The sequence below is a fragment of the Suncus etruscus genome, chromosome 11 (assembly GCF_024139225.1).
Source record: "Suncus etruscus isolate mSunEtr1 chromosome 11, mSunEtr1.pri.cur, whole genome shotgun sequence".
NCBI classification, from domain to species: domain Eukaryota; kingdom Metazoa; phylum Chordata; class Mammalia; order Eulipotyphla; family Soricidae; genus Suncus; species Suncus etruscus.
This window is the reverse complement of record NC_064858.1, coordinates 47,893,095-47,912,273: the sequence shown is the minus strand read 5'-3', so window position 1 is coordinate 47,912,273 and position 19,179 is coordinate 47,893,095. Positions and strand designations below refer to the sequence as shown.

The following is a 19,179-nucleotide window of genomic DNA, read 5'->3' as shown; positions in this document are numbered from 1 at the left end:
ATGGCTCTGACCCCGGCTGGTTCACTTTGGAAAACACGTTGGTGTCTCCTGCATTCCTCCAAGAGGCCGTCCAGTTGTCAACATCTCCTGCAGTGGCTCACTTTTGCTCCCGCTCCCCGGAAAAATCTTGGTTTGGTCCTGGCAGTGACTGATAACTGATAACTGATAACTTACCGGGTGCTTATTCCTTGCTTGGGTTTCTCCTGCTAATCGCAGATACAGCGAAGGGAATTCTTGATCTCTGTCTTCTCGGGATGCGCGATGTGGAATTCTAAATTCATAAAGGATAGGATTTAAGAAAAGAGCCTTCAGAATTGGAAAACTTGATCAGGTGTATGCAGAGACGTTTGTGATTTGCTGCTAACGGCCACTTGCATTGTGTCTCCAGCTTTACAGAACCTAATAACAAGGAGTTCTGGAAGCATTTTTACGTAATTAAAATGATGGACGGGATGTGTGAACGTGCTGTCGTTTTTCCCAGTTAGAAAGATTAAAACTCTTATGAGGTTTGCAGTGGTCAAAGCAGCATCCTTGCAAATACAGCTTAGTGCTGTATTTTAGCAGCTCTTCTGTCTGGAACACCGTCAATTCTTTCCTCTTCCCTCCCCCACAAATCTGGTACAGACTGGGATCTCTGGAGCACAGCTCAGTGTTTTAGGACTCTGCTACTGGGGTTTGTGATCCCAGGTAAGCACTGGAACTAAAAATGTGTGAGCATTTCAGTTAGAACTGGCCAGAGAGTACATGTGCAGACACCATGACTAAACCCTTCCAACCCCAGCAAGCACTGCAGCCGAGTATCTGTCACTATGAGGAAAACAACAGAAGGGAAAAAATAGTGAAGGGGTAAAGAAGGTGATAATAAATTTCTTACAAAAGTAAGTCAAACTGGTTTTTCACCTGTGTTCAACACTAGTTGCAGACTTGGCACATCCATTAAGTAATTACTTGGGGATGATGCCTAAATCATAATTAACTGGAGAGGACTGGGCTCACTCACCCAAGGGAGAGAAAGTAACAGCTAAAACCAGTGAGCATGACTCTCAGGCCACTTGTTTAAGGTTCCAGATCATTATCTTTGGTTGGGAAAAAAGTCTTAGAGGGACTGGAGAGGCAGTATTGTAGGCAGAGTGCTTGTCTTGCACACAATAGATCTGAGTTTGAGCTCCGGCAACCCATATGATTCCCCCATTCCTCCAGGAGTGATCCCCAAGCATCGAGCTAGCACAGAACTATGCAGGGTGTGGCAAAACGAAAAAATAATCTTTGAGTCTAAATTTGACACATACAATGAAATGTATGCAGCTTTACTCATCTCTCAAAAGAATGTAATATGATTCAGATTGCAAATCTTTCACTCAGATAATAGTGGGTGTGAAGTGCTTTAAAACTGTCAAACATTTAACGAAAATGAGATGTGTTAACATTAATATTTAGAACCCTATTTAAATGAAGTCCAGAAACTAGAAAGACTCCCACCCATGCGTTAATCAGCAAAGCACACAACCCAACCCCCAACGATACTATTTGCCTTCCTCACAGAACTGTAGAACTCACCCTGAGTCTGCTCTCCAACCTGTCCTCTGTTTTCTATTTGTTTGGACGTTTGTTTTTTTGGCCACACCCTTCGGTGCTCAGTGTTGCTCGGAATCATTCCTTGGCAGAGCGTGGGGGACCATATGGATGCCTGCGATGGAACCTGGGTTGACTTGCAAAGCAAGTACCATACTTGCTATATAGCTCCAGTCCTCTCTCCCCTCACCCCATTCTTTTTTGGTTTTCTGAGGAATCCTTATAGTTAAGAGTAACTGACTTTTATTTTGGGGGGTAGGGGGAGGTTTGGTCCACACCGAGCAGTGATCAGAGCTTGCTCCTTGCATGATTAAGGGGCCAGATGATGGTGCTGAGGATCCAATTGGGATAAGCCTCAAGAATGGCAGTGCCAGAACCATTGAACCATTTCTCTGATCCAAGAGTAATGGATTATTTATGTTTGAGATTTCTGACTTTTCCTCAAAAAATAGAGAAGGGATTCCTGGGGAGGATGCTATGCATGAATGAGGCCTGGAATACATCCATGGTACCATTCTATCAGTAGGACCCCCAGTGCACTGCAGCCAACTGCCTGCACCCCCCAAACTTGAGAGAGAGAGAGAGAGAGAAAGAGAGAGAGAAAAAGAGAGAGAGAAAGAGAGAGAGAAAACACTGGGGTGGACAGATAGACAGAGACGGAGGGAGTGAGAGAAAGAGAGATGAGTAGAGGAGTCTTTATGAAGATCAGGAACTTGAAGAGGTTAGTGAATTTCACACTGCAGAAATCTTCCAAAAGAAAATCTGCAACACATGATTTGAATTGAAATATTTTGTTTGTTTAGTTTTTCGCCCACACCTGGTGGACCAAAGGAATAGCCTCAGAAGTTACTCCTGGCTCTGAGCTCAGAAATTACTCCTGGGTGGGACTGAGGACCCTGGAGATCGAACCCAGGTCAGCTATATGCAAGGCAAATTCCCTACCTACCGTGCTATCACTCTGGTCCCTGAACTGACATACTTTTGTACCATGAATAATCACTTTTTTTGGGAGGGGAGAAAATAAATGTATTAGAGTATTGCAATTATTTTAAGAGACAGTCAACAAAAAGACAAAACTTGTCTGATTAAATTGAGAGTCTAGGGACTGGCATGTGATAGTACAGAGGTAAGACATTTGCCTTGAGTGTCCAACCAGGGTTTGATTCCAGTATCCCATATGGTCCCCCAAACATCATCAGAGGTAATCTGAGTTTCGCTAGCTGTGGCCCCTAAATCACAAAAATAAATATGAGGCACTGACAGAACTTAACAAGATAAAAACATTTACCCCCATCAAAAAATGGGGAGAAGAAATGAACAGACATTTCCTCAAAGAAGAAATATAGATGGCCAAAAGGCACATGAAAAAAATGCTCCACATCATCAAAAAATGGGGAGAAGAAATGAACAGACATTTCCTCAAAGAAGAAATATAGATGGCCAAAAGGCACATGAGAAAAATGCTCCACATCACTAATCACCAGGGAAATGCAAATCAAAACAACAAATGAAATCATCTCACACCACATCACAAAGAACAAGAACACTGCTGGCATGGATGTATGGAGAAAGGAACTCTCATTCACTGCTGGTGGGAATGCTGTCTAGTTCAGCATGGATATTACTCAAAAAAGTAGAAATTGAGCTCCATAAAATCCAGCTCTATATACTCTAGGGATTGCTTCTTAGTATATAGATAGTTTATAGATAGAGCTCCCATATAATCTAGCACTCCTAGGGATAAACTCTAGGAATACAAAAAACACAACACAAAATGCCCTCTGCTCTCCAAAATTCATTGTAGCACTATTTACAATAGCCAGAATCAGGAAGCAACCCAGGTGCCCAACAACAGATGAGTGACTGAAGGGACAGTGGTATATTTACACTATGGAATACTACACAGCTGTTAGGAAAAAATGAAGCCATGAAATTTGCCAATACATTGATGGACTTGGAGACTATTATGCTAAATGAATTGAGTCAGAGGGAGAAAGACACAATACTATCACTCATCTGTGGGATATAAGAAAATTAAAAGACAGTATAATAGAGATGATATGATGCTTCATGATATGAAGCTTATCACAACGAGCAGTGAGTGCAGTGACAACTACCATGACAATGATAAACAAGTAGAAAGCCTTTCCCAAAGACAGTCAGGGGTTTAGGGAAGAGGGAAATGGGGAACATTGGTGGCAGGAAAGTTACACTGGTGAAGGGTGGTATACATTTGATAACTGAAACCCAACTATGAACATTTCTGTAACCATGGTGCTTAAATAAAATATTTTTTAAAACAATAAAAATATTTAAATATTGCTAAAAAATCATGACTAGAAAATTTTCAAATGCTAGGCATTTGTGTGCCTGACAGTCAGTTTAGGGTTAAAGCTCCCTACTTTGGCTCTGTAACTGGTATTATGTATCTGCAGTGCACTTGAGGCAGTGTCAAGGCTCAGAACCTATCTAACCAGGTTACAGTTGAGATATACAGGGAATGTTTTTCCTTCTGCAGTACCAGCATGAACTGGCTATACCAGCTGATTCTTTCAGGGCTCAGAGTTCAGTTTCAGGTTAATTTCTAGTTCACTGACCCATATTGTCTTCCCCAGAAGTTATTATATACAGAGTCATTTTTCTATTTCCAATGTTTGGGACCTTTAGAGAAGGGAACGTGAGTATCGCAGGGGTCCAGACTTCTTTTCCATATGTCCTTTGAAGTAGGAAGCAGAGTACCTTGGAGGGGCTGAGATGACTGGGGGTAAAGGTTGGCGTCTCTCAACAGACTGACAATGTTTCCTTAAAGTCAGTTCTTTTTTTTTTTTTTTTTTGGTTATTTTATTTACACCCGGCGGTGTTCAGGGGTTACTCCTGGCTGTCTGCTCAGAAATAGCTCCTGGCAGGCACGGGGGACCATATGGGACACCGGGATTCAAACCAACTACCTTTGGTCCTGGATCGGCTGCTTGCAAGGCAAACGCCGCTGTGCTATCTCTCCGGGCCCAAAGTCAGTTCTTTCTTGATAAGGCTAGTTTGTTTGGGGACCACAGCTGGTGATAGTCTGGGGTTACTCCAAGCTCTGAACTCAGGAATCACTCCTGAGTCAGGGGACTATATGGGATGCTAGGGATCAAACCCAGGTTAGCTGCTTGTAAGGCAAATGTCCTACCTGCTGTTCTATAGCTGGTAAGCCATCTCTTCCTTTGTCTTTGGAAGGAGCAATAGTGAGTCTTTTTTTTTTTTTAATTTTTGGTTTTTGGTTTTTGGGTCACACCCGGTGACACTCAGGGGGTTACTCCTGGCTCTGCACTCAGAAATCGCTCCTAGAAGGCACAGGGGATGATATAGGATGCTGGGATCAAACCATCATCTGTCCTGAATTGGGGACTGATTGGCTTCGTGCAAGGCAAATGCCCTACCACTGTGCTATCTCTCCAGCCCCAATAGTGAGTCTTAACTATGCATTAGTTGACTCTATGCTCTGTAATCTCATTGAAATAATCTGCAATCCTGTGTTTACAGAGCTACTCTTATTGTACACTTTTTTAAAGGGAATGACACAGGATTGATGTTGGGTTCTCTATGTAGCCCATATTTTATTTTGTGTGGGTGGGGATTTTCGGGGATTGGGCCATATGCTTAGAGGTGTTGGGGCTTTTCTTGACTTCTTTTCTTGTTGTTCAGGAATAACACTGGGCAGTGCTCAGGGGACCATATGTAGTTCCAGGGATCAAATCAGGTCAGCCATAAGCAAATCAACCACCTCTGCCCCTATACTAGCTAGTTCTCTGATCCCTATAGTCTACATTTTTATCAACTGTACTGTATTTCCATTAGCCTCCCATTATTCTACTGCCCACGACTATATACTTTTATCCTGTGTTTAAACACTGGGGTTAATTTCTATTTTAAAATAAGGGGGCCCAGAGAGATAGTACAGCGTGTAGGACATTTGCCTTGTACATGGCCCACCTGGGTTCCATCACTGGCATTCTATAATGTTTCCCCAAGCACTGCTGAGAATGATTCTTTTTTTTTAATTAATTTATTTTTTTAATTTTTTTAGGAATGAGTCTTTTTTTTTTTCTTTTTCTTCTTTTTTTAATTTTTTTTTAGGGAGAGGGGGGAGAGGGAGAAGGGGAAGAAGGAGTAAGAGGGAGAGAGAGGGAGAAAGAGGGAGGAGAGAGAGGAAAGAAGAGAAAGAGGAGGAGGGAGAGGTAGGGAGAGGGAGAGAGAGAAAAGAGTGACAGGGAGAGGAACAGAGGGACAGAGAGGGAGGAGAGAGAGGGAAGGAGAGAGAGAGAGAGGAGGAGGAGAGGGACAGGGAGGGAGAAAGAGGGAGAGAAAGGAATGACAGGGAGAGGAAGAGAGGGAGAAGGGGAGAGAGAGAGGGACGGAGGAAGAAAGAGAGAGGAAGAGAAGGATAGGGAGGGGGAGAGAGAGGGAGAGAAAGAGGGAGAGGAAGAGAGGGAAAGGAGAGAGAGAGGAAGAAGAAAGGGAGGTAGGGAGAGGGAGTTTTTCCTGGAATGAGTCTTAAGTGTAGATAGGAGTAACCTTTGAGCACTACCAGCTATAACCCCAAAACAAACAAAATAAAAAATATTAAATATATGGTGATAAATGAAAATGGAAATCATGATTACAATTTTACATCACCTACAGGAGTTTTTGGAAAAGTGTGGGGTATGTTCCTTGGAAGTTATGGAGCCCACCAGGGCTCACCCAGCACCCCAATGTCTGGAACAGGATTGCTCTTATAGAAGGCCTGAACTCTGCTGTTTGAAGCCCCAGGTCAGCCCTGGGACCCAGCCCCAAGCTGCTTAATACAAAATATTCAGCCATAGGCCAGAGAGATAGTACAGCATTTTACAAATGGAAAAGGCAAGAATGGACTTTGCAGGGTTTAGAAAATATAGCCCTGGATGAACATTTTTTCCAAGCATTCACCTGCTCAGCTGGCATTTGCAAACACTTGAAAGTTGTTCCTTGTTTGCCCGTTTATTAACTCCTCTTCCACTGAGCAAAGATTTCATGTTTACGGCTCATTTTCCAAGTTCTTTGACTCCTATCAAGACCTAGCATTTTCTTTCACTTGTACAGTTTTTTTGCAGTTCTGTGTAGGCAATGGTGTTTACCTGGAAGCTGCCCTTTGCTTTATCACTTCAGGAAAGGTGTATGACAAGTGTTTATCTCCTTGGCAAAAGCAATGACTGGACATTTTTTTTACCAACTTAAGACAGCATTTTGAACTTTAACTTTATTTTAAATGACTGTTTTTTTTTTGCTAAAGAATTATTTTTGCTAAGAATTATACTTTTTATTTTGCTTTAGAAGAAACGGTTTTTTAAATACTCACAAGAGTCATATGGAACAGTTTTAGTAACTGGACCATGCTTTGATGTAGGTACACAATTTTTGGAAAGGACATTTAGACATTCATAGAACAAGCAGAAAATGTGAACACTGTATTGGGGGAAGTTTTTTGGGTTTGTTTTCTGGTTGTTTTTGTTTTGTTTTTGCTTGTGGGGGAGGGATGCACACCTGGTGTTGCTCAGGGCTCACTTCTTTCTCTGTGTTCAGGGATCTTTCCTGGTGGTGTTCAGGAGGATTATCTGTGGTGCTGGGGAATGAACCTGATTGCTGTACTATCTCTCTGGCCTCTGGATGAATATTTTATTAAGAAGCCACAGCATCGGCTGTGATGATAATAAAGGAGGAATTATTTTCTTTTTGAAGTATATGTTTTGCTTGTTTCCTTGTTTTTAGTTTTTGGGTCACATCAGTGATGTTCAGAATTTGACCTCTAGTACCACATAGTCCCTCAAATATTCTATGAGCAATCTCCAAGCACAGCTGCAAGGGGCCCTCAGCACTACTTGGTGTCTGCTCCCAAATAAGCAAATGCGCAAAAAGTTACTCATCCACACAGTTTTAACTGACAGAATCCCATGAATTGAAAATTTCTTGCCTGTGTTTCAAGTCTGTGTTCTCCCTTGAACATGTATTTCATTTGCTGGTGTCTGTTTTTCTTTACCTGCTTATTTTCCACTCTCAAGAAGCCTTTTTCCAACACATATTTCTCCTTCACATCTTTCTAAATCACTTTTAATAAAAGCGCTATCTTGAAAAAAATTTTCTCAGCTGTCCTTTCTGTGTGAAATTTTAATGGTGACAAATTTGGCTCTTGGCAGTCCCACTTGCGTAATGAAAAAAGGTTCTGTCCTGTAACTGGACTACAAACCCCAGGAGGGTAGAGATCCGGTGATCTTCCGAAGCTGTGTGTCCACAGAGTTCCAGGATGGGAGGTTGTTGTTCATTAATCTACGGGTTCTCCAACACAGTTCTCAAAGCACTGTTTGTTATGAGACGGTACCAACCTCATGTTTGTTCAGATGTAGTTTAGAAGATTTTTTTTTTTTTGCTTCTGTATTCAGAAGTGAAACAAGCCCTTATCTGTATTAGGACACAATACAAATTGGGTTTAAAAAGTAAAATGCGGGGCCGGGCGGTGGCGCTGGAGGTAAGGTGCCTACCTTGCCTGCGCTAGCCTAGGACGGACCGAGGTTCGATCCCCCGGCGTCCCATATGGTCCCCCAAGAAGCCAGGAGCAACTTCTGAGCGCATAGCCAGGAGTAACCCCTGAGCGTCACAGGGTGTGGCCCAAAAACAAAAACAAACAAACAAAAAAAGTAAAATGCAACCAATAGACCTTTCTGTTTTGTGTTTGGGCCACATCTGGTATTGATCAGGACTTACTCCTGCTTTGTGCCCAATGGTCACTCCTGGCAGTGCTAAGGGGACCACATGGGACACTGGGGGATTGAACCAGGGTTGCTGTATGCAAGACAGGTGCTTTACCTATTTACCACCTCTCTGCCCCCAAAGAAGGTCCTGAAGACAGTTCTCTTGAGAGGTCAAAGGAGACTAATATACAGAATTATTGGAAGTTAAAAATATGTTTATATAAATTATGCCCCCGTTTAGAGATTATTTGAGGTCTTTTGGACACATCTTCAAGAACAATAAAATGCACTATGCAAATGTATATGTTCTCTTTGCAAGTAGCTTTCAGTATCATTTTTCCTTTCATTTTAATAAAGAGCATCTGAGCTAGAGAAATAGCGTAACAGGTAGGGTTCTTGCTTTGCACACATGTGGCTGACCCAGGTTTGATCATCAGCATCCCACATGGTCTCTTGAGCACCACCAGGAGTAATTCTTGAGTGCCAGGAATAACCCTTGATCATGGCTGATTGTGACACACCCCAAAATATAAAAGAACATCTATAATATTTTGAAATGTGATATATAGAAGCTATGTTCTGCTTCAGCTATTTGTTCTTTAGGAGCTTCAACATGATTGCTTTATTGAAAAACCACACAGTTAAGGGGCTTAACCTTCTTGCATGCAGCTGACCCCAGATTCCTGTGAATCCTCAGTACTGAATATGATAGCCTGAGCACTGCCAGAGCCCAGTAGTAGTCCCATGAGCACTGCAGGGTGTTGTCTCCCAAAATTAGAAAGTCAAATTAATAAAAATTATTTTGGTTTATTTATTTATTCTGGGGCTTGGGGCAACAGTAAGCTTAGGATTTACTCCTGGATCAAGGATCACTCTTACTGGGACTCAGGTGACCATATATAGTGTTGGGGATTGAACTCAGGTAGACTATATGCAGGGCAAGTGACCTGCCTATACAGAACAGATACATTTTTTTCGCAGTGAAAGTTTCAGGCTAAATTTTTATACATATCTTATTTGTAACTTATTTCTATTTAAAATTTTTTTGGCCTCAACGGATGTATTCAGGGCTTACAATGGTGTTTGCATTGAGGGATCCCCTCCTGACTTGCTCTGGGGACCATATTGGGTGCCAGGGATTGGACCAAAATTGACGATGCAACTTTCTACTATTACTTTAACTCTAAGATAGTTATTAATAAAAATAATTTTCCTTCCTTGTATCACAGAGTTTGGTAATATTAAATAAATATTCACTTATTTAATTAAAGCCACAAATAATAGACAAATTGCTGTCTTTAAAGACCTACATTCGCATTTTCTGGTTTTCTTTGCTATTTATATTTCAACCACAGGCTTTCCAGTATACTATAAGCTGTAAAGATTTAGGTTCTTTTCATTAAAATTTTCCTTTGGATCCCTTTTCTGTAAGGGCTAACTAGATTTAAAAAACGTAAAGCAGTATCTTCCATTAAACTCCACCGGGGCTGTCTGCAGGGTCTTTCCTCACTCTTTCCAGGTCTCTCTGCAGTCCTGATCATCTGTCTCTTGTGGCCATTTCAGGTCTGTGTTTGGGCAGGAACAGGGACCCTTGGTTCCTCCCATCAACTCTCCTTTCTCTAAATCGTGCAGACTTGCTCATCTATGCAAAGACATTTAAATTTATATCATAGAGTTCCAGTGAGATTGAATATAGCACTTCTTTCTCTTAGTAAATATACAGCTCAAAACATAGTTGAACAAACCAATGAACCAGTTTGCAATATTTTTTATCATACTTGATTAACCTTGCTTTTTAGAAAAAATATCTCTAAAGCAGATATAACTCTAGCCACCTTTTATAAAAGCAGTGCAATAGATCACTTTCTTAAACACCCTGAAACTCCAGCACTCCAACCCACTAAATGCAAAGAACAATGGGAAAACCAAGGAAGACACCCGCAGTTGAGGATATGGAGATAAATTCTGGCAAATTTTTAAGTCCACCAAAATGCCTGACCCTCAGAGATAAGGACCTAAAGTCAACACTTAGTGTTTTAGCAATAGAAACCAAGGATTCACTGACCAGAGAAATAAAGAAAACTATAGATGAACAACTCAACCAATATAAAGAATTACAGGCTCAGAGTAAAAGGATGGAAAACAATTATACAAGCCACTGGAAAACAAAACAAAACAAAAAAGCTGGGACAGCTATACTTATATAAGACCAAATGGCATTCAACCTCAAGAAAGTACTTAAAGACAAAGGTGGATACTACTTATTGATTAGGGGAATGATTGACTAAGAAGTACTATCTCTGATCAACATTTTTGCACCTTCTGTAGCGTCAGCAAAAATATGTAAGGCTTTTGCTGACAAAACTAGTGAAACATATGGGTGGAAATGTGATAGTTGGGAGATTTCAACATGCCTCTTTCACCACTGAATATATCTACTAGGTAGAATATTAACAAGGATATGAGTCTAAATGAGAAACTTTAAGAGCTCGGACTAATGGATTTATATAGTGCCTTACATTCTCAAAAACCTGAACACATATTCTTCTCAAGTGCACAAGGAGAATTCTCTTGAATAGACCACATTTTAGGACACAAATCTAACTTACATACATTCACAAGCATAAGATTTATAACAAACAACTATCAGACTACAATGTCACAGAGGTCAAGATTGATTGCAAAAAGAAGATGTGGAGAAAATCAAACATCTCAAGACTAAACAACATGCTGCTCAACAACAACTTGATCAAAGAGTAAATAAAGAAATAAAGAAATTCCTTGAGACTAATGATAATGAAGAAACAACTTACCAAAATCTATGGGACACAGCAAAAAGCAGCAATTAGGGGGAAACTCATAGCAATAGGAAAGAAAAATAAAAGACAAAACAAAGTAAAGGGACACCTTAAATATATAGGAAGTCAGCAACAAAGAAACTCAACACAAGTGGAAACAAAGAAAGCAATACAAAGAATGAAACCAGAAGATGGTTTTATAAAGTAATAAACAAGATAGATGAATTGCTGGTAAGACTCACAAGGAAAAAATGAGAAAATACTCAAATCAGATCAGAAATGAAAGGGGAGAGATTACAACAGATCCCCCAAGTAATCAAATCATCATGAGAGTTTATTATGAACTTTGCACTCATTTAAGTGAGAGAAGCTAGAAGAAATAAACAGATTTCTGGAAAAACATAATCTCCTGATACTTAATGAGGAGGAAGTAAAAAACCCAAACAGGCCAATAACCAATAAGGAAATTGAAACAGTAATTAAGAGACTCCCAGATATGTTATTTTTTCTTTAAAATGCATTGCTATTTTAATTTTTGGTTATGATACTATTAATAATGGTTTCTCCTGGACAATATTCCAACAGATAATTCCATCAAATCCATCATCAGTGCATTTGTCTCTCTCTGTGAGTACAACACTCACTTATGATGCTATGATTGCTGTCCACTAGGTTGAGAAAAGTTAAAATTATGTAGTTATCAATTGCCACAAATTGCCTTTTATTTATTTGTTGTCTAATCTATGCCATTTGCCATTCTTTTAAGTTTTGATAAATAAATCAATATAAAATAAATCTGCTATAAGCATGCCAACAAGGCTGGAGGGCACCTGGGGATATTAATGGAGGGAAAATCAAACTGGTGGAGGGATTGGTGTTGGAATATTTTATTCCTGAAACTATTATAAACAGCTTTGTGAACCATGGTTCCCTAATAAAAATAACTTTTAAAATAGAAAAAAAAGAAACTCCCCAAGAATAAAAATCTAGGACCAGACTTGTTTATAGGTGAATTTTATCAAACATTCAGAAAAAAGTTACTACCATTGATCCTTAGACTCTTCCAAACCATCAAAAAGTCTGGAATCCTACCTAATACCTACTATGAAGCTAATATCACATTCATTCCCAAAGCTGACAAAGATACCATCAAGAAAGAAAACTATAGGGGCCAGAGAGATAGCACTGCGGTAGGGTGTTTGCCTTGCAAGTAGCAGAACCAGGACTGATGTTGGTTTGAATCCTGAATCCCATATGGTCCCCCATGCCTTACAGGAGTGATTTATTTTCTTGTTTGTTTGTTTTGTTTTGTTTTTTTTTTTGGGGTCACACCCAGCAGCACTCAGGGGTTACTCCTGGCTCTACGCTCAGAAATTGCTCGTGGCAGGCTCGGGGACCATATGGGATGCTGGGATTCAAATCACAGTCCTTCTGCATGCAAGGCAAATGCCCTACCTCCATGCTATCTCTCTGGCCCACCAGGAGTGATTTCTGAGCACAGAGCCAGGAGTAACTCCTGAGCGCCACTGGATGTGGCCCAAAAAGCAAAAACAAAAACAACCCCCCCCCCACACACAAAAGAAAAATAACTATAGATCAATCTCATTAATGAACACAGATGCAAAAATTTTTAACAAAATCTTAGCAGGGGCCAGAGCAGTAATGCACGTGGTAGGGTGTTTGCCTTGCATGCAGCTAACCTAGGATGTACCGCAGTTCAATCCCCCAGCGTCCCATATGGTCCCCCAAGCCAGGGGTGATTTCTGAGTGCATCACTGGGTGTGGCCAAAAACCAAACCAAACCAACAAAGAAACCACAAAATCTTAGCAAATCTATTCCAACAACACATTAAAAATAATTATACATCACAACAAAGTGGGTTTCATTCCAGGGATGCAAGGATGGTTCAATATATGCAAACTAATCAACATCATACACCACATCAGTAAAAGGAAGGATAAAAACCACATGATCATATTAATCAATGCAAAGAAAGCATTTGACAAAATTTGACAAAATCCATTCATTCATGATGAAAACTCTCAGCAAAATAGGTGTGGAAGGAACCTTTCTCAAGACAGTAATAACTACCTATAAAAGTCCAACAGCCAACATTCTTCTTTCTTTCTTTTTTTTTTTTAGCCACACCTGGTGGTGCTCTGGGGTTACTCTTGGATCTGCACTTAGTAATTGCTCTTGACAAGCTTGGGTTACAATATAGGATGGGATACTGGGGTTCAAACCCAGGTCAGTTCTGGGTCAGCTGCATGCTAGGCAAATACCCTACAGATATGCTATTACTCGAGCCTCCAGCCAACATTATTCTTTTTTGGGGGGAGTGTGTGGGCACACCTAGTGGCACTCCAGTTACTTCTGAATCTGCACTCAGAAATGGCTCCTGGCAGGCTTGGAGGACCATATGGGATGGCAGGAATTGAACCAGGGTCTATCTGAGATTGGCTGTATGCAAGGCAAACACCCTACCACTGTGTTATCTCTCCGGCCCCACCAGCTAACATTATTCTTTTATTTATTTATTTTTTTGGAATGTTTCATGAATTTGCATGTTATCCTTGCGCAGGGCCATGCTAATCTCTGCATTGTTCTAATTTTAGTATAGGTACTGCCGAAGCGAACACCCAACATTATTCTTTTTGTTTTGTTTTGGTTTTGGTTTTTGGGTCATATACGGTGGCACTCGGGGGTAACTCGTGGCAGGCTCAGGGGGACCATATGGGATGCCAAGATTCAAACTGGGGTATGTCATATTTTGGCTACATGCAAGACAAATGCCTTACAGCTGTGCAATCGCTCCGTCCCCCACCTCCAACATTATTCTTTTTGTTTGTTTAGTTGGTTTTGGGCCGCACCTGGTGACACTCGGGTTACTCCTGGCTATGAGCTCAAAAATTGCTCCTGGCTTGGGGGACCATATGGGACGCCAGGATTCGAACCACAGTCCATCCTGGATCGGCTGCGTGCAAGGCAAACACCCTACTGCTGTGCTATCGCTCTGGCCCCTCACATTATTCTTTTTTTTTTGTTTGTTTGTTTTTTGGGTCACACTTGGCAGCGCTCAGGTGTTACTCCTGACTCTATGCTCAGGAATCGCCCCTGGCAGGCAGGGTGGACCATATGGAATGCCAGGATTCGAACCACCGTCCTTCTGCATTCAAGGCAAACACCCTACCTCCATACTATCTCTCCGGCCCCTCAACATTATTCTTAATTAAAAAAAAAAAACTGACAGCATTTCCACTAAGGCCAGACACTAGGCAATGATGTCCACTGTCTCCATTCTTTTTTTTTTTTTTTTTTGGTCACACCAGCAGCGCTCAGGGGTTACTCCTGGCTCTATGCTCAGAAATCGCCCCTGGCAGGCACAGGAATCATATGGAACACTGGGATTCGAACCACCATCCTTCTTCATGAAAGGCAAACGCCTTACTTCCATGCTATCTCTCTGGCCCCCCCCTTTTTTGTGTTTTGTTGTTGTTGTGTCTCCATTCTTATTCAACATAATATTAGAAGTCCTAGCAATGCAATCGGACAAGAGAAAGAAATCAAAGGAATTCAAATTGGAAAAGAGGAAGTTAAAATATCTCTATTTGCAGATGACATGATGACATAACAAAGACCCTAAAGACTACACAGTAAAGCTCCTAGAAACAATAAACCAACAAGTTAAGTGGCCAGCTACAAAGTCAATACTCAAAATACAGTTGCATTGTTAGGGTTTGAGTTGATACCCAAATTGGCGCTGAGAGTCAGAGTCCACCTCCGATAACGCAAGATGCAAAAGAGATCTTATTTTGGCTAGCTGAGGTTCCAGCACCATCCAACCTGTGGAGGTGACCAGCGCCCCAAGTTAAATTTTCAAGCAGTTTATATATAGAGTTTTTCAGGCTTCAACAACTCAAGCATTTTATTAGTTAATACAACAGTGCAAGCATTCTATCCACTTGCACAGAAATCACATCATACTTAAAGTTATGTCTCAACTTATTGTTGATTCAACTTTGTGTCAGGGGGTACGTATCTGGTGAAACATTCAAATCCACCCAGTTCCTCTATTTCGGCTGAACAGAAAAGGGTCTACCCTTTGCGGTTTTATCTTTGGGATAACACCCTCTGCCTGGGGGAAGTTATAGAATGGAAAATATTTCACAGTGACTTTACTGGGGTTTTGGGACTACCTTGGTCCTAGGCCCAGGAGGCTTTGGTTCTCACAGCATCCCTTTATACAAACAAAGACTAAGAGGAGAAAGAGATCAAAGAGTCTATCTCAATTAAAGTAGTATCCAAAACTATCAAGTACCCAGGAATCAACTTAACAAGAAAGGTGAGAGATCTATATCAAGAAATCTTTAAAACACTTAAGAAATTGAAGAAGACCTAAGGAAATGAAAGAACATCCCATGCTCGGGCCCGGAGAGATAGCACAGCGGTGTTTGCCTTGCAAGCAGCCAATCCAGGTCCTAAGGTGGTTGGTTCAAATCCCGGTGTCCCATATGGTCCCCCGTGCCTGCCAGGAGCCAGGAGTAACCCCTGAGCACCTCCAGGTATGGCCCAAAAACCAAAAACCAAATAAATAAATAAATAAATAAAAAAATAAAAGAACATTCCATGCTCAAGGATTGAAAGAATAAATATCAAAATCACCATTTTATCTAAACTACCATATAGATTTAATGTAATTTCTACACAAATTCTGACATTTTTCAAGGACTTAGAACAACCAATTATAAAGTTAGTAGATTATAAAGTTCATAAAAGACCTAGGATAGCCAAATCAATATTAAAAAACAAGAAACTGGGAGACATCTCATTACCTAATTGAAGCTCTACTACAAAGCCATAGTGATCAAAACAGTATGGTATTGGAACAAAGACAGATTTTTCAGACCAATGGGTCAGAATAGAATATCCAGTGACAACCCCTCAAATATATGGTCAGCTAATCTTTGACAAAGTAGCCAAGAATTTGAAATAGAACAAAGACAGTCTCTTCTACAAATGGTGTTTGAACAATTGGATAATCACATGTAATAAATTAAATATTGATACATATCTCACACCTTACACAAAATTAATTCAAAGTGGATTAAAGACCTTGATATTAGACCTTTATCCATAAAGTTTATTGAGGAAAAAATAGGTAGAACATGCTAAGACTTAGACCTCAAAGAAGTCCACAAAACCTAGAAACTCCATCAAAATTGGGGAAAGAGGAGCAGGATCGATATTACAGTGGTAGGGCATTTGCCTTGCACGCGGCCAACCCAGAATGAACCTTGGTTTGATTCCTGGCATCCAATATGATCCCCCAAGCCTGCCAGGAGCGATTTCTGAGCTCAGGAATAACCCCTGAGCATTGCTGGGTGTGACTCCAAAACCAAACCAAAACAAAAAGGGCAAAGAAAATGAATAGGCACTTCTCTGAGGAAGACCAACAGATGGCCAACAGGCACATGAAAAAAATGTTTATTGTCACTTATCATTAGGGAAATCAAAATTAAGATAACAGTGAGATATTATCTCACACCAGTGAGGTGAAACATCTCAAAAATACTGGAAACAATCTCTGTTACAGGGATGTGGTGATAAAGGAACTATCATCGACTGCTGGTGGGACTGCTGCCTGATCCAACCCCTATGGAAAATTGGGGATTTCCTATGGAGGATTGATTCCCTTATGAGGATTCTTAGGTTGAGCTGCCATATGACCCCAGCAATCCCACTTTGGATATTTATTCCCAGGAAAGAAAAACATTAATCTAAATGAAAGTATGAGCATTGCTATTCATTGCAGCACTAAGTGCAATAGCGAAGACTTGGAATCAACCTAGATATCCAACAACAGATGATCATGAAGATGTGTTGTGTGTATATATATACATATATACATATTCTATATATACAAATGAATACTACATAGCTGTAAGGATTGATGCAATAATGCAATTTGCAGTAAAATGGATGGAACTTCAATGACATAAGCCAGAAGAAAGACAGGTAAATACAGAATAATAAGCACTTATATGTGATATTTAAAATACTGCAGAAAGAAACACAGTGGTCTAAATGGTAGTTGTCTTGAACACCATTGGCCCCAGAGTATATCAAGGAGAAGGGAAGGAACTGAGTGGAAGAGGAGAAATACAAAAACTTATATTCTCTTCTATACTTCAAAGACACCTACAGCCAAGGATACAGCTGTTTAGATTGAGCAGGTGTTCAATTAACTGCTCTTCATAGATGTCTATAATAATGTTCTAATACTATTATCCACAGACACAGGTAATAAATGTGTTTGGAAGTCATGGACTCCCACTATAGTGCTCACTATAAGATTTTTTATGTCTTAATTTTAATATGTATATAAAAACTTGGATATTTTTGTACACAGTTGTTCTTGTAGATAAAGGTTGGTCACCCTAGTTTTGCATTGCAGAGCTATATTAGACTCAAAACACAATGCTCATTAAAATAAGTATTGGCAAACATTCTAATCTATTCATTTTCAATTTGATTATGACTGCTAATATGATAATGTTAATGTACACAGATAATATTGGATAGGCAACTGCATGCCATAGACTCTTGCTTACAATGCTCATTCATTGAGTCGTTATTGCAATTTATTTTCAATTTAAGCTCGTTTACTATTATATCATAATGCCCATGATTTCAGTTTGCTTTCAGGAAAGGAATCTGGATGCTCAAAACCTGTTAGATGACACTTTATGTGTAGACTTCTTTTATAGTGCTCATTACCATGTTGATTAATAATTGCTAAGTAATCTAATAATTAAAAATTATGTTTGTTTATGGGACCAGAAAGGTGGCATGGAGGTAGGGCATTTGCCTTGCATGTAGAAGGATGGTGGTTTGAATTCCGGCATCCCATATGGTCCCCCAAACCTGCCAGAATGATTTCTGAGCATAGAGCCAGGACTAACCTCTGAGTGCTCTCAGGTGTGACACCAAAACAAAAAAATATATGATTGTTTTAAGAATGCTCTATTCACAATCATGCTCAGGAAGCCTTTATTCAGTACTCTCATCAATGATGGAATATGGAAATGGAATAAGGATATGGAAAACCTTTTCCATCTGACTTGCTGGCTTTATATATATATTTTGGTTTTTTGGGCCACACCCGTTTGATGCTCAAGGGTTACTCCTGGCTAAGGGCTCAGAAATTGCCCCTGGCTTGGGGGGACCATATGGGATGCTGGGGGATCGAACCACTGTCCTTCCTTGGCTAGCGCTTGCAAGGCAGACACCTTACCTCTAGCGCCACCTCTCTCTGGCCCCAGCTTTATATATTTTTAGCATTCAGACACATTCCACTTAGTTTCTCAAACTGCAACCTATGGTTTCATCTTCATTGTCTGTCTATGTGTATGTGTTGGCAACTTCTATGTCTGTTTAATGTCCATCTGTAATGTACATAATGTCTGTCTTTGTTGTATATAGTCCTCCCTTTTATATATAACATTTCCTTTTTCCCCTCTCCTGCTTACCACTTTTATATTTTCTATCCTTTCACTCTTTCATCCCTGATCTGTTATTTTTCCCCATTTAGCTCCTTATACCCTCAGTTCTCAACTCCTCAGAAACTGGAACATTCCCCTACCCCAACAGCTGCCAACCAGCTCCCAAAGCAAAAAGACAGCTTCCCAGTCTGCCTTGCTCTAGGAAGAGGCTGCCACTACCACCTCTGCTGATGCTGATTTGTTCTCTGGAGCCCCTTTTCTCCCAGCTCCATTCTCTGTGGACTGTTGTTTGCTACCGGATTCGGCTTTTGAGAGACCCTCATCTTGATCTGTGACTGCTGGCAGCCATTTTTCAGACTCTACAAGACCATGTTGCAGGCTGAAGCTGTGCTCCAAATTTTGTCCCCACTCCAGACTATTTCACAAGACATAAAGGGGAAGTATATTTCCTTCATATATTTCTTATGATGTATTTCTTTAATACATAGGCATAGTTCTTATTGTGTATTTCCTTGGGTAAATGTAGTTTTACCATTCCATTTTTGGGGGTTTGTTTAGTA

General features: G+C 40.4%; 1 pseudogene; it reads right to left on the bottom strand.

The window, feature by feature from the left end:
- Window positions 1–13,653: 13,653 nt before the first annotated feature.
- Window positions 13,654–13,754, bottom strand: LOC126023727 (uncharacterized; annotated as a pseudogene).
- Between the last annotated feature and the right edge of the window lie 5,425 nt (window positions 13,755–19,179).